The 14,899-nt window shown below is 33.9% G+C and overlaps 1 protein-coding gene across 3 annotated transcripts in view; it reads left to right on the top strand.

Annotated features, from left to right (window-relative positions):
* LOC128225161 (BAI1-associated protein 3-like) overlaps window positions 1–14,899 on the top strand; it is a 113,766-nt gene that overhangs the window by 8,206 nt on the left and 90,661 nt on the right. For 2 of the 3 annotated variants that reach the window (XM_052935205.1, XM_052935207.1), the window contains exon 2: window positions 202–245. The exons of the other annotated variant lie outside the window; for it this stretch is intronic. The gene's annotated coding sequence lies outside the window, so the exon portion shown is untranslated. The remainder of the gene's footprint in view (window positions 1–201; window positions 246–14,899) is intronic. 3 annotated transcript variants of the gene reach the window in all.

A 14,899-nucleotide genomic window follows, 5' to 3' on the forward strand; every position in this document is an offset into this window, starting at 1 on the left:
GGACAATCCCAGTCTGCCATAGTTTTTTCGGTGTAGTCAATTTAGCTAGATAACACTAATTATCCATAAATGTCCTTGTCAATAAGCTAGCTGTGATTTGAATAGCATTTTATTGGGTATTGATTAGTTAATAGGAGTATAATGCATGTTGGAGGATTGTGGGCAAAATATATAGAAATTCAGTGTTTCATGATATTGCAGGAATATCTTGGAGGTACAGGTCTACCTGGTCGAGCGGCCATTAGGTAAGTTTATACATTCATTAACGAAACTTATGTTTTCTTAGAAATGTGCTACCTAATTTACAGTAATTTTGACCTACTTTGACTTACGTAACTTGTTCACACTTTTCGAAGTATAAGAAGATCGTACGACGCATGCATACCAAAACTTTTAATGTCACGGTCTTTGTGTTGTTGAAACACTGTTCACATCCTCGTTCTTTTGTAAAAAAATAATGCAAAACCACTCATGTTGTCACAGATAAATACCGCATCAAAGCCAATGTTTGTCTGGATATTGTTTCTTTGTAAAGCTTATAATGGCTTAAGCAGGTTCTTGTTCATGGACGAAGACTTAACCAAAAATTTCATGCAAAGATAAAACTATGGAAGTATCTTAAATACGTTTGCCAATAGTTCGTATTTTCAAGAGAAAATTCAACTGTCGTTTGTGATGCCAAATGGAAACAATTCAGTATCGCCTGCTTTCGACACGTTTTAGATAGGGCTAATTTAATGTGACAGTTTAGAAAAAGTCATGAAATTCTCAAGAAACCTTTATTTCTTTTAAACTTATTTACTGGAAATAAATAGCAATAAGAATTCATTTCAACTATCTAGGTTTACCTTTACATCAGTTATTTAGCGCAAGTTGACTACCTAAGCGCAAATACCCAAGGCAAGTATTAATGGTCGACAATTGTCCGTCTGTTTAAGGTCATCAGTTGGAGGCATTTAAGCCACAGTTCAAAATATTTTTTTTCAGATTTGATCAGATTCATTTTTCAAACTTGCTCAAGTAAAACAGCAATCATTGTTTTATTACGCATGTCAACGCTCTAATGTAATCAGCTGTTTCCGTCAAATATCATGTTAAAAAATCGATTTTGCTATAAGAACAATTATATGATCCGGTTTAACATTGTTATTTCGATAAAATAAACTGTAAATCTCAAATAACCAAGCACTTGGTTTACGTGATATTTGGTTAAGGATTTGATACGTCGATAGTTCAAAATTCATCTGACATGCAATGCAATTAGTATGCAAGAAAAACTGTTCCGCTTTCCTATGTCCGTAATTTCCTCCTTTCTCCAGCATTTTTGGTCCCATTTCCTAAACAAATCCCTGTCCGAAACGTTGGAAACTTTTCACCGCATAATGAAGTTATAAGAGGCAATTGTAATATTAGTACTATGTTTCTAACAAAATGCATAAATCAAAGAATATATCAGACTGCATGATTCATTCCAGTCCATGATGATGCAAATTATTCCCATTTTGCTTCACTACAATGGCTTACTGGTTTCTTAAATAAAAATGAGAGAAGAGTTTATAAAATGAAACTAAGCACGGCTTGACCCAGAAGTACTGTGGTCATCGACAGAGACAAACAAGTAGACATGGCTGTATTCAATACTGGTCTTAATTGGATTTAATAACGATGTAGCTAATCTGTTAATTAAAAGTTGACCAACAGAATAAATGGGGTCAATGATGTATGACCATAAATTTGAGATAAGTGAATATTGAATACCAACTCTAAACAAGAACTAGAAAAAAAAACTCACCTTTGCATATAATTTATACATCTAGTTTAGTTCTTCGCAAAACTACTTTTGAGAAAGAAAAACAACAAATTGTTATTGTTATTGGAATTGATAATGATTATATACAATCGAGTGTGACATGTTTTTGATTAAAAACTGCTTCGGACATTAGTGCAACTAAACAACGTGAAAACGAGGATAGTTACATGTAGATTGAGGTAATAGTCAAACAATATTAGCAAGTAAAAGTAAAATAAGTTTGTGTTCAAATGTACTAACTGTTTATCATGAAGGACTAAACCTATTCATTTCCCATGCTAGCAGTTTGTTTCAAAAATCAAAATAATATCTTAATTACTAAGCACATAGTTAATTGTTGTCACTCGGCAACCAGTCAATTTTGGTATTCACGCAGGACCTTAATTAATTTCCTACCTAATTATGGGAAAATGGCGACAGCCTGAGAAAGACGAAGACTTAACAAGGCCCACATTGACATGTGAATAATATTCGTGCTGTTTTTGTTAATTTTGTATATCATAAAGATATAACGTTGAAAGAACAGAATCAACCTAAATCGGTATCGTTTTTGTGCTCATTGTAGCTATTTATTACATTCATCTTTAATATTGATTCGTCATTTTAACAATGAAAACCCAAAGAAGGGCTTTTGTATACGGATAAGAGTTGTCATCACCTTGCCATGGATACCTACAGCAACATGTCATGAGAGAGAGAATACTTGCCCGAATCAATTAACTAGGCGACATCTGTTTCCTCAGTCGTCTTTTTTCCTGACGTCTGTCCTCGGGATGTATGTTCTTCTGGTGGTGGTGAGGTCAATACAGCTAGATAGCATAGGATATACAGATATGTCATGACCAATAGGCTAGCTGAGATTTTAATAGCATTGTTATGGGTAATGACTAGTTATCAATAGTACATGTGCATGTAATTCATTGAAGAGTTGTATGCTCCGGACGCAAAATAAATATAAAAGATGACACCAAAGAGAGAGTTATTTTTGTAAACGGCACTTCTCCTTAATAAGATCTATCTGCCTATGACGTTTAAAATCAATACCCCAGATACTTTTGGAGTTCTTCTCCGGACAATTATGAAGCATATAACTCAAAAAGGACAATAACTTTAAAATAACAAAGACAGAGGCATGAGTCCTGTTCCTTGCACTTCAATCAAGTCGTTAACAACCTGTTTATCACACATAAGGAACCTTTTCGTTCTTTTGTAAGTTTTTTGTTCAATATTTCTTCTGTTTTCACGACTCAAACAGTTAAATCAATATTAAATCAATGCTTTTATGGATATTATGTCTTTGTAAAGCTAATAGTAGCTTAAGCAGGTTCTTGATCGTGGACGATGATAAAAAATATGTTTATGCAAAGATAAAACTTTGGAAGTATCTTAAATACGCTTGCAAAAATACGTATTTTCGAAAGAGAACTCAACTGTCATTTGTGATGTCATATGAAACTAACTTTGTATCGCCTGCCTTCGAGACGTTTAAATCGGGTTAATTTAATGTGACAGTTTAAAAAAAGTCATGAAATTCTAAAAAAAACTTTATAGATTGTATTAAACACATCTTCTATGAAACTTATTTATTAGAAATAAATAGCAAAATAATAAATTTCAACTATAAAGGTTTATCTTTACATTTACCGCAATTTGACTACCTTAGCAAGAATAACTCAAGGCAAGTATTTCTTTCTGGTCGACAACTGTCCGTCTGTTGAGGCATTTAAGCGATATTACCTAATATTTATTTTTTTCAAATTTGTAAATTGGCGATTGGTACTGTAGTTTATCCTTGTTTTATAACGCATGTCAACGCCCTGCTGCAATCAGCTGGTTCCGGCTAAAATCATGTTTGACGATCAATTCTCTTACGAGAACAATAGTGCGATCCGGTTAAACATTGCCATCTCAATAAAATTAACCGTAACGCTCAAATAACCATGCACTTGGTGTTAGTGATTCTTGGTTAAGGATGAGTAACGCTAATAATTCAACGCTTATTCTGACTGCAATTCGAATGCAAAAAAAAACTATCCCGCTATCCTATATCTGTCATTTCTTCATATATCCAGCACTTTCGGCTCCATTTTCTAAACAAATCTCTGTCCGACACGTCGGAAACATTTCTTCACATAATGACGTTATTGGAGGCCTTATGTAATATCAGTATTATGTTTTAGACAAGGTACATGTATTTGCCTGTCTGCCCATTTGTTTAAAACTACATGATTCATTCCGGTCCATGATAAATCGAATTATTTCCATTTTGATTTAAAACAATGGCTAACTGGTTTGTTGAATATCATTGCCAGCATTGTTAATAAAATAGAAATAAACACGGCTAAACCGAGAAGCACTGTGGCCCAAGACAAAGACAAACACGTAGACCTGGATGATATTCGACACTTGCTTTAATTTGATCTAGGAACGATGTAGCTTATCGGATTACTGGTAATTAATAATTAACCAATTTATTGAATAAGGTCAATGATGTATAACAATAAAGTTGACTATTGAATGCCATCCCTAAACAACCTGGAAAACAACTTATTCACATGGTTACCCTTGCATATAAGTAACAAGTACCGTAAGTGAAATAATATTTAATAACTGTTTATAATTAATTAAAACCTTAATTATTTTCATACCCATTGATGGGAGGAAATGGTGACGGCCTGAGAATGAGGAAGACTTAACAATGCCTACATGGGCATGCAAACGGTGTTAGAGCTGTTTTTGTTTATTTTGCACATCATTAAAATATAACGTTGAACGAACTGAATCAACCTATATCGGTAGCGTTTTTGTCCTAATTTAACTATTAATTATATTTATTTTTGATTTATTTCGTTGTTAACAATGGTTACCCAAAGATGAGATTTTGTCTACGGATAAGAGCTGTCATCACATTGCCGTGTATGCTTACAACAAGATGTCATGAGAGCGAGAATACTTACCCGAATCAATTAACTAGTTAGGCGACACCTGTTTCCTCCGTCGTTTTTATCCTGTCCGTCTGGCATTGGGACTTACTTGTATGTCCTAATGGTGGTGGTGAGTCAATGCAGCTAGAAATAATTGGATATACAGATATGGCATTACCAATAAGCTAGCTGAGATTTTAACAGCATAGCAATCAGAATTGGCTTGTTATCAAGAGAACACGGGCATGTTCGAGGATTGTGGACATAATATTCAGATATTTTACTTGTACTTTGCAAGGTTGTCAGAATAGTGCACTAGATACACATTTGTTACTGGAACGACTTACACGAATAAAGATAAGTTAGTACAGCTGGTGTATCTTCATTTAGGTAAAATAATCATTCTACGACTTTAAAATGCTTTCCCTCAGTAATATTTGACTTCATAACACTATTTGTATGCTGTTTGTCTATAATGTATATACTTATCATATAAAAACAGTGCATCGGGTGACACTTTGAGATTAATGGTAATCTTAACACTTACAAAGCATATCGAGCTGTAAACACCACTGTTCTTGGTGACTTATTTCCAAACCACTGCTTATAAATGTTCCTGAGGTCCAGATTTAAGCATTTACATTCCATACCAAAGTCAGTAATACTTCGATATGTTTTTGCCATCCTTATAATGCCTTAGGAATGTTCTAAGAAGTCATTGCAATAAACCAGTTTTAATCACACAATTTCCATAGGAACAGTTTACATTTGATGTTCACTGAAGCACTAAAATCTTTGAAAAGGGCTCGTTTATTCGAAATATGCAGGAAATATTCAGTCGTAACATGTCATTAGAGTGCATCAAAATCGAGAAAGGACACCCTCATTTTCAAACGATTTAAAGCAATATAATCTCACAAAGCAATATATCAATGTGGAATGAATAATGAACTCATTAATAGTTTTGCAAATCAATCCCACGTGCATAGATAATTCGGATCAGATTTTGCTGGGGATTCGCGACAGGATTGCCGTGACAGTAAGACTTATACATATAACTTGTTGAAATATGTTAACTACCCACAGACTTTTAAAGAAAATTCAACTGTGGAAATGTCTTGCATACGTTTGCTATTATTTTAGATTTCATAGAGTGATTTATCTGCCATTTTTGATGGGAAATGGACCCATTATGATATCATCCGCTGTTGACACGTAAATAATAGAGCTGTTCAATTATGACAGTTTATTCATTCCTAGGAAACGTTATTTTTTCATTCATTTCATCACAGCTTCAAGTCCTAATATATCTAGAAATAAATATCTTTAGTTTTTTTTCTTTGAATTAAGTATTAGATAGTTTACTGAGCATGTTTCTGTAGCTTTTTGCATAAATATTATAATTTTTCCAACGGAGCACAAACTACTCAATGTGAGAATATATGGTCGCTAGTTGTATGAGGGCTGTTAAATGCCATTCTGTGGAGGTTTAAAGTCTGCGTTTCTTGAACTTAAATGCTCGATTGACCGTTATTTTCAAATTTAATCTAGTGTATCCTCACCTTTTTATAAAATGCCCTTGTAAAACATACTGTAGTTCCATGTATCAGATGTTGTAGTTCTTAAAAGAAGGCCTGTTTGTTTGTCTGTTAACATTATTGATGCAACGGTAAACAGTAAATGATGTGTTTCGCTTTTCCGTTCGTTTGTCGTTACCACGATGTCGTGTAAACGATGTAATGTAATGAAATGAAGCTAATACGATACAATATACTTTAACGTACTCTACCATGATCAGAAAGCTGATGTCTGCAAAACCAACCATTTCTTAAGGGCCTTCCATAATACAAACATTGGTAAGGAAGGCAAACAATTAAAACGTACTGCAATTTCATTACTATTTGTGTTTGGGGTACTATATTTTGCAAGACAATCACCGTTTGCATAATGACATTTTCTTCAATATTCAGCATTCATATTGTCCCAGACTATTTTTTTAGAAACAATTGTAATACCGAACTAAATCAGACAAAGCACAAGTATTTCCCTGGCTATGACGATCTTCTTTCCGCCTATGATTCGAATTGGTCTGAAAATATCATATATTTGCTTACATCTCTATACCAAATGAATCATGTGAGAATCCTAGAAGAACTGATGTAAAGGAAAGCACATGGATAAACTGAGTTGCTCGAAACCTACTATAAACGTTACTGCTAAGCGGTACAACGACAATACTTAGTTTAACCTTGTTTAAACATTCCTTGTTCAGGTCAAATTGAGCCGTAAATGACGTTACACTCACATAAAATACAATTGCTTTGGTTAAACATATATTTTAAATCGCATGTCAGCACCATCCCGTTATGAGAAACTAATAATTATTGAATTTGATGTAAAGTGTATGTTACATTGTGTGTAATTAGTAACACCTCGTTTCGGGTTAGTTGCCACTAAGAAAAAAGATGAAATGTGGTTGCTTTCTTTTCACTGTTTATTCTTTGCATAATAAACAATAAGTTCAAACAAGCTATGGTCCATACAAGCACCTACAATGAAAAACATGAACAAATGGCAATTAAAATACTAGAAGCAGAGAAATTGTTCTTGTGCACTCCACTCCTTCTTAGTAAGATATAGTTATATCAGATGTTTGAAGTCAATGCCTTAAATTCATTTAGAGTTGTATATTTCGGACGCAAAATACATATACAAGTGGATACCAAAGTCAGAGTTATGTTTTTGTAAACGGCACTTCTCCTTAATAAGATCTATCTACTTATGACGTTTGAAGTTAATACCTCCGACACTTTTGGAGTTGTTCTCCGGACGAATGAAGCACATAAATGTATAAATGAAAAAATGTAACTTAAATATACGAAAGACGGAGGCATGAGTTCCGTACCTTGCACTTCTATCGAATTGTTAACAATCTGTATATCATTTGTAAAGTCACGGTTTTTGTGTTGTTGAAAACTGTTCACTTTTTCGTTCTTTGATAAGTTTTTTGTTCAAAATTTCTCCTGTTTTTACGATTCAATCAGGTTAATTCGATATCAGTGCATTTATGGATATTATGTCTTTATAAAGCTTATACTAGGTTAAGCAGGTTCTTGTTCATGGACGATGATCAAAAAATATGTTTATGCAAAGCTAAACGTTTTGAAGTATCTTAAATACGTTCGCAAAAAATACGTATTTCCGAGAGAAAATTCAGCTGTCATTTGTGATCTCCTATGGCACCAATTAATTATAGCCTGTATTCGACACGTTTTAAATCGGGTTTATTTAATGTAACAATCATGCAATTCTCAAGAAACCTTTACTGATTGCATTAAAAACATCTTCTTTTTAAACTTATTGATCAGAAATAAATAGCAAAATAATAAATTTTAACTATAAAGGTTTATCTTAACATAAGATATTTACCGCAATTTGACTACCTTAGCAAGAATAACTCAAGTATTTCGTCGACAACTGTCTCTTGTATATTGGCGATTGGTACTGTAGTTTATCCTTGTTTTAATACGCATGTCAACGCTCTGATGTAATCAGCTGGTTCCGGCAAAAATCATGTTCGACAATCGATCTTCTTACGAGAACAATAGTGCGATCATTGCTTTCTCGATAAAATTAACTGTAACTCTCAAATAACCATGCACTTCGTGTTAGTGATTTTTGGGTGTGTAACGCCAGTAATAAAACGCTTATTCTGACTGGAAATGCAATTCGAATGCAAGAAAAATGTCCCACTATCCTATGTATGTCATTTCCTAACATATCCAGCGTTTTCGGCCCTATTTCCTAAACAAATCTCTGTCCGACACGTCGGAAACATTTATTCACATAATGACGTTATTAGAGGCTTTTGTAATATCACTATTATGTTTTAGACAATATACGTTATTTGCCTGTCTGTCCAATTGTTTCTAAACTGCATGATTTTTTCCGGTCCATGATGTTGCGAATTATTCCCATTTTGCTTTACTACAATAGCTAACTGTTTTTTGAAATATCATCGAGGGCATTGTTTATAAAATGGAACTAAGCACGGCTAAAACCAGAAGTACTGTTGCTCTCAACAGAGACAAACACGTAGACTTGGCTGGTATTCAATACTGGTCTTAATGGGATATAAGAACGATGCAGCTAATCAGATTACTGGTAATTAGTAAATGGCCAATTGTGTGAACCAGGTCAATAATGTATGACGACCATAAGGTTGACTTAAGTTGAATATTGAATACCAACCCTAAACAGAAATAGAAAACAACTTACTCACCTTTGCGACAAGTTTTATATCTAGTTTAGTTATACACAACGCAACACTCCTTTGAGAAAAAAACTACTTATTGTTATTGGAATTGATGAATATTATATACAATCGCGTATGACATAGGTTTCTTTTTTTAAAAGGAGCTTTGGTCGTTAGTGCAATCAAACAACATCATAGCGTGGGTAGTTAGCATGTATTTGTAGTTTAAGTGTAAAAAAAATCAGTAAGTAAAAGTAAAGAAGAAAAGTAAGTAAAATAAGTTTGTGATAACCCATCTGTTTAAACAACTGTTTATCATGAGGGACTTATCCATTCATTTCCCATGGAGTTATCATTCTAGCAGTTTGTTTGAATTATTTTCTTACCTATTGATGGGAAAATGTTGACATACTGAGAATAAAACAGACTTAATTATTATAAGGCCTACATTGGCAAGTGAATAATGCTCGTGCTGTTTTTGCTTATTTTGTACATCATTTAAATATAATGTTGACAGAACAGAATCATCCTAAATCGGTTTCGTTTTGATTCTCATTGTAACTAGTAATTATATTTACTTTTGATTTATTATAACATTGGAAACTCAAAGATGAGCCTTTGTCTACGGATAAGAGCTGTCATCACATTGCCGTGTATGCTTACAGCAAGATGTCATGAGAGCGAGAATACTTGCGCGCATCAGTTAACTATGCAGCATCTGTTTCCTCAGTGGTTTTATCCTGACCGTCTGGCCTCGGGGCTTACTTGTATGTCCTACTGGTGGTGGTGAGGTCAATACAGCTAGCTGGATATACAGATATCACATTGCCAATAAGCTAGCTAAGATTTTAACAGAGTTGTAATAGGTATTGACTTGTTATCAAGAATACACGTGCATGCTCGAGGATTGTGGACAAAATATTCAGACATTTATTTCTATTTTTACAAGGTTGTTAGAATAGTACATTAGTTTCTTCGTGATAGCTATTTGTTACTGGAACCATTACACGAATAAAGGTACCGTAAGTCAGTTTAGCGTTTGTATCTTCAATTTCGTAAATTAATCATTCTACGACTTAAAAAGCGTGTTGCCTAAGCACTTCATAACACCATATGTATGCTGTTTGTTATAATGTATATACTCATTATATAAAAACAATGCGTCGCATGCATAACATAACTGAGTTTAAAGGCAATCTTAACACTTACAAAGCATATTGCGCTGTAAACCCCTTGTGCTTGGTGACTTATTTCCAAACCACTGCTTATAATTGTTCATGATGTCCGGATTGAAGCATTTACATTTCATATCTTAAGTAAGTAAATCTTCAGTATGTTTTGCCATACTTACAATGCCTTAATGAAGTCCTTGCAATAAACCCGTTTTAATCACACAATTTCCATAGAAAGAGTATTCATTTGACGTTCACTGAAACACTAAAAATCTCTGATAATGGCTCGTTTTTTCGAAGTATGCAGGAAATATTCGTAAGTTGTAATTGGAGTGCATCACCATCAAGAAAGGACACCCTCTTTTTCTAACGATTAAGGCAATATAATCTCACAAAGCAAAATATCAATGTCAAATGAATAATGAAATCATTAATAGTTTTGCAAAAGCAATCACACGTGGATAGATGAATTCGGATCAGATTTTGCTGGGGACTCGCAACAGGATTGTCGTGACAGTACGACTCATACATGTGAATTGCTGAAATCTGTTAAATACATGGAGACTTTTAAAAGAAAATTCAACTGTGGAAATTCTTGAATACTTTTGCCAATATTTTGTAACTTAAAAGCTGCACTCTCACAGATTGAAAGTTTTGACAACTTTTTTATTTTTTGTCTTGGAACGAGCCAATTTTTGCGAAAATCCATAGAAACCATGAAAGACTGCTGACAAAAAATTCGATCGCAGATTTTTATATTTAACTTCAAAAATTGATGTTTTATGCATTTTTCTTAAACCGTTAGTACCGTGTAAGTCATAAAACATTAATTTTCGAGGGAAATATGAAAATCTACGATCTGATTTTTTGTCAGCAATCTTATAGCATTGGTTTGCAGATATTTACGCAAAAATTTGCTCTTTCCAAGACAAAAAAAGTTTAAAAAAAAAGTTGTAAAAATGTTATATCTGTGAGAGTGCGGCTTTAAGAGTGATTCATCTGTCATTTGTGATCCAAAATGGATCCTCCGCTGTTGGCACGTAAATAATAGAGCTGTTTAATTATGACAGTTTAGTCATTCCTAGGAAACGTTAATATTTCATTAATTTCATCACATATTCAAGTCCTAATCTTCCTGGACATCAATATTTTTAAGATTTTCTTTTAATTATTATATTTTTTATAATTTTCCTGCCTGAGCACAAACTACTCAAAGTAAGAATATATTGTCGCCAATATTACGGGGACTGTTAAATGCCATTATATGGCGGTTTAAAGTCGACGTTTCCTCTGAACTTAAATGTTCGACTGTTAATTCCAAATTGAATCTAGCGTATCCTCACCCTTTTATGAAATGCTCTTGTAAAAGATACTGTAGTTCCATGTAAAAGATGGTGTCGTTCTTAAACGAGTGTCCGTATGTTTGTCAGTTAGCAATGTTCATGCAAAGGTAAGCAGTAAATAATGTGTTTCGCTTTCCCATTCGTTTGTCGTTAACACATGTCAACGATCTAATCCGGTGAAATGAAGCTAATACGATACCATTTACATTAACGTACTATTTAATGATCAGAAAGCTGATATCTGCAAAAAGAACAGTTTCTTCCACAATACAAACGTTGGTAAGAAAGGCAAACAATAAAAGCGTGTTGTATTTTCATTATAATTTGTACAATATTTTGCAGGAGTCAGACAATCATCGTTTGCACAATGACATTTCCTTCAATTTTCAGCATTATTAAAACAAATCTGTGTCGGTCACATCGGAAACAGATTGTCACAGACTACATTTATTAGATTATTAGAGCCAATTGTAATACCGAACTTTATCCGACAAAGCACAAATATGTCCCTGCCTATATGGATCTTCTTTCCGCTTCGACGATGCCTATGATTCAATGATTGTCTAAAAACAACATTACAATTAAATAAGCTTATAAAAAATATACTAATGGACACAAACAGAGTTTATTTGTTTCTATCTCTATACCAAATGAAACAAAAGAGAAACCTAGATATGATTTTATAGAAAGCACTGGGAATAGCCCTGAGAAACTTATGATCGACATTAGTATTAAATGGTACACAGAACATATACCTTGTTTAAGTAAACATTCCTTATTAAGGTCAAATTGAGTTCTTATATTGCATAATCGCAAAAAAATAGTTAAAACAAGCTAAGATCCATACAAGCACCCTTAATGAAAAACATGAGCAAATGGCAATAAAATACTAGAAACAGAGTGCTAAGGACACAAAACAAATATAAAAAGGTTACCAAAGACAGAGTTATGAATTCTATCCTCAATAAGATGTATTTCAATATGAAGTTTGAAGTCAATACCTCAAATTTGGAGTTAGTCTCTGAACAATAGTTAAGCATTAAATAAGAAAGGCCAATAACTCTAGATTACCAAAGACAAAGGCATGAGTCCTGAACAAACACTGATCCTACAATGCTATGCAATCAGATATTTTTGAATATGAAGTTTGAAGGAAATTCCTTAAAGACTTGTAGAGAAAGAGTCCAGACAACAATTAAGTATAAACAATACGATGATGGATATTACATATTCAATAAAAGAAAAATAGCTTTTGTTCTTTTCAGTTTCTCTCAAGTTTCCTTTAAATCGATTAAATAGTACGTTTTATGTTATGGTACCAACAAGCAGCTTCCTTCTTTCTAAAAACGTCTTGCTATTATGATCAAAGATGGAGATTTATCAGCAAATTAGGGTTCTGATTGTTGCTCACGGCACTTGTTAATATTAATATCTGTTAGTGTTGGAAGTTTCATTGAAATCCCAGCAGTTGTGCTAAATTATAATTGGGACAAGGGTGTGACGGACGGACGGAAAGATGGACATGGCGCGCATATATTATCTCCCTTACCAAAGGAAAATACAATACAATTCATTGGTTACATGTTAGAGGTCTAGTTTAAATCGCATGTTACTGACTTTTTTGTTGTCAGTATTTGTGTGTAATTCGTTTGTCATTTGACATTGGAAACATGTGCCACTTTTAAAAACCAAAGCGTTGCATGATCAATTAATAAAACAATAAATACATGCAAAAGTCTAGTCTCTTAGACTTTGGTTCATGGCGAAATAATAAATGCCAGACTAACATTAAAATAAGAGGAGATTATAATTATCACAAGACAACAAACACATTTCACTAATGTCAAAACATCCTTATAATATCATGGCTTGGCTTTATGTATTTGTTTTATTGATGATCGTAAACCATCTTTCCAAACCAACTCCTATTATTAATCAACTGTTCGATTATTTCCATGCAGTACCCCATATTGAATATGATTAAATGCGCCTCCAAACGTTTGAGAAAACACCCAGAGTAATGATATGGATCATGTAGATGGATATATAGAACCTTATTGCAACATTGCAAAAAGTTGTATGCAACCATTATATTAGAAAAAAGAAAGGAACTAATGTCTGTATTAAAGACATGCCATGTACGGCCTTTTTTGAAATATAATAAGATTAAAATATATAAACCCAGTAAACATGTGGTTTCTCAAAGGTTATTATAGCAACGATATATCATATAATTTCTCTTAAAGACCAAATACACAGACGTTCATGTTTGATGTCTTAAAGCGTCGTTATGACAACGTCACTGAAGAAATGAACTAATGACCTGGTAAGCTCCTCAAACTAATCAAACTCTCGTGTTATGCTTACAGCTCATTCACTTCATCCGATAAGAGTTGTCATCATATTGCGGTGTATGCTTAAGGCTCATTCACTTCATCCGATAAAAGTTGTCTTCACATTGCCGAGTATGCTTACAGCTCATACATTTCATCCAATAAAAGTTGTCATCACATTGCCGGGTATGCTTACAGCTCATACATTTCATCCGATAAGAGTTGTCATCACATTGCCGGGTATGCTTACAGCTCATACATTTCATCCGAAAAGAGTTGTCATCACATTTCCGGGTATGCTTACAGCTCATTCATTTCATCCGATAAGAGTTGTCATCACATTGCCGGGTATGCTTACAGCTCATACATTTCATCCGATAAGAGTTGTCATCACATTGCCGGGTATGCTTATAGCTCATACATTTCATCCGATAAGAGTTGTCATCACATTGCCGGGTATGCTTACAGCTCAATCACTTCCTCCGATAAGAGTTGTCATCACATTGCCGTGTATGCTTACAACTCATACACTTCCTCCGATAAAAGTTGTCATCATATTGCGGTGTATGCTTAAAGCTCATTCACTTCTTCCGATAAAAGTTGTCTTCACATTGCCGGGTATGCCTACAGCTCATACATTTCATCCGATAAGAGTTGTCATCATATTGCGGTGTATGCTTACAGCTCATACACTTCCTCCGATAAGAGTTGTCTTCACATTGCCGGGTATGCTTACAGTTCATACACTTTATTAGATATGAGTTGTCTTCAACTTACTCTGTATGCTTACAGCATGATGTCCTTCGAATTTCTCTTGTCATCGAGAACTTTTTTTTCCGAATCAATAATCTATGCGGCATCTGTTACCATACCGATTATATATTTGCTGGTCGCTTGGCTCGGGACCCTGGAGTCCGCCATAAAGGTTCAATGTAGGAAGGCACAGCTGCCTCTTGAACAAAGGTTATAATGTTGATTTTATGTTTCAATTCTAAATTATTTTTGTCCTGGTTTGATTTTTAAAAAAATGAAACCCACAGAAGTTAATTTCAATGATGTTTG

The sequence above is a fragment of the Mya arenaria genome, chromosome 2 (assembly GCF_026914265.1).
Source record: "Mya arenaria isolate MELC-2E11 chromosome 2, ASM2691426v1".
Lineage (NCBI taxonomy): Eukaryota > Metazoa > Mollusca > Bivalvia > Myida > Myidae > Mya > Mya arenaria.